The following is a 2,464-nucleotide window of genomic DNA, read 5'->3' as shown; positions in this document are numbered from 1 at the left end:
TCAGGGCCTCTGAATGAGTGGCCTTGTCCAGCTCTCTCGGGTAGTGCTGTCTAGGCCTCAGCGAATGAGAGCAATAGTGAAGGCTGTAGCGGGGACGGGGTTTCCAGAATGAGTTCTAGGGTGTCCTCTACCCTCTCTCTGATTTCTGTCACCTGTTCACTTCCCTCCCTGATTTGGTCTCCTCTAGGGACCGACAGGATCACCCGACTCTTACCACTGAGGCCTGTGGATTGAGGGAGGGCAATTCTTGTCCATGGATGCTCGCCCACAGCTGGGGATGAGTTCACAGAGACCTCCCAGGCTAAAGCTACCCAAGTCAGGGACAATGCCTTGAGTCTGAGGCCAAAACCACGTACTAATGACTTCTTTGCAAGGCTCCTTTCTCACCCGTTACTCCCTACTGCGTGTATGTTTTCTCTTCCATGTTGTGTGGACACTACGGCTTACAGGGTAATTGAGTTCATTCGAGTGACCCTGGGACACCGAGTCCCTGGGAGCACACACAATGTTGTCCTCACAACTGCCTGCTACTCCTAGTCATATTGTGCCTTGCACTTCAAGGAGGACCCAACAGCTGTGCTTTTTGTAGGACTTTTTGGTCCGAGAATTTCAAAGAACCTGTAATATGGTCCTGACATGTGAATTCCAGAGCGCCGGATGAACTAATTGATACTAACACAGGGAAGGCAGCAAGGAAAGGCGAGCAAGGAAAATCTTCATATAAGCATCTAGAGCCTCGTGTACTTGATGCATGGCTGTAATGCTAACCCTTGGCAGGCTCAGGCAGAATGGGGAATCTGAGGCCAGCAAGGGCTGTATGGGCCTGTCTCAAAAAAGCAAAAGACACACTAGCAAACAAGAAGACATCTGTCTCAGTTGTTGCAGAAAAGTCACCCCCACACCTCCACCCCAGTATTCAGAGTTCTCAACCAGCTTTGAAAATGGAAACACTTCCCTGCCACGCCCTGGGGCACTTGGCCTGGGATCTACAGGAAGAAGCTAAGGTAGTCAAGGGAATGGCTTTTGGACCTCAGACTTAATTCCCAGGGCCCTGGGCTGGTGAGTGAAAGTGGCCTTGGAGGAATAGTTACTCTTGTAAACTGTCTACACAAGCAACAGGGAACCCTTACTTGGCACCTGGACTAAATCTTGAGAGATGGTCTAGGCCCTGAGTGGTGTGTGCATTTGTGTACATGTGTGTGGTATGTATATGGTGGCGTGTGTGTGTGTGATATGGTGTGGGGATGGTGTGATGTTGGGATGTGGAGGGTGTGGTGTATGCATGTCTGTGAGTGTGTGGTGTGTATATGGTGGGGTATGTGTGCATGCACGCACGTGTGTATGTATGTGTGGTGCTGAGGTCCCACAGTGATAAGGTGCCAGTTATGGTCTCAAGCTCTTTCTATAGTGAAGCAGGTCTAGCAGGGAATGGGAAATGAGCTACCATCCCCACTCAGGAGAGAAACCCAGCAGGTCCACAGCACCCAGTAGGTAAGCTGCATCAGGAGTCTAATCTGTTGCTAAGACTAGATGTCTGGGAAGGAGATTTAGCAACTGTCACAAGAGACAGGCACTTGGCCTGGTTTTCCAGACCCCAGGCCTTCACAGGCAGGACCAGTTGCACTCCTTGGTAGGCCTTGAACCTTGTCTTGGTCAGGACCCATAGTGAGGTGGTGAGGTAAGGATGAGAAGCAGCAGGGAGTGATGGCTCAGCCGTGTCTGGTTCCTGCTGCACACTTGCCTTATTTGTGTTTCTGAAACATCCCACCCCCAAACCAGCCAGGGCAGACCAGTGGTCTAGGGAAGTCAGGGCACTAGTGTGCCAATGAGACGTTGTAGAAGCTATCAAAGAGTAGGTACACTCTTTAAGATCCCCTATAGCTAGAGCCAATATGTGCTGGAATTAGGTAGCTACCTTCTTCAGGTTTCTATCATGGTGACCTAAATGTGGGGAATGACCCTTCACATCTCCATAGACAGCTAATTTCACTAAAGTTCTTCAAATTCTTCAAATCATTCTCTGGAAGTTCTTGACTAATAAATTTAAAACATGGGTTTATTATTTAATGCCAGGTCTGAGGCTGGCCAACATCTCAAGGGGTCACGATTCCTACATATGAATGAATCATGTTAGTCATGGTCCTTTTGTATGACTCTGAGCTCGTTCCATACCTGATGGCCCACAAAGAACTGATGCAGGGCTGAAGAAGAGGTCAACAAAAATCCCCAGAGATCTCTGCTCCACGGGATGATAGAAATTTCCCAAAGAAGTTCCTGCCAGTTCTCTTCCTTCCCACCAATCTGGCACCTGCTAGGTTCTGCCAACATGACTGCAAGATCCTATTCCCAGGCCTCTTTGCTTCAGATATGGCTCCAGCTCCCACTGACCTTGTTTACAATCAAGGAACCCACTTGCTTCATTTTGCTTGGGCTGCTTTGAGATCACAGCTAGAGCTGTTAGCAC

The sequence above is a fragment of the Chionomys nivalis genome, chromosome 4, assembly GCF_950005125.1.
Source record: "Chionomys nivalis chromosome 4, mChiNiv1.1, whole genome shotgun sequence".
NCBI classification, from domain to species: Eukaryota; Metazoa; Chordata; class Mammalia; order Rodentia; family Cricetidae; genus Chionomys; species Chionomys nivalis.
Note: the sequence above shows the minus strand (reverse complement) of the source record.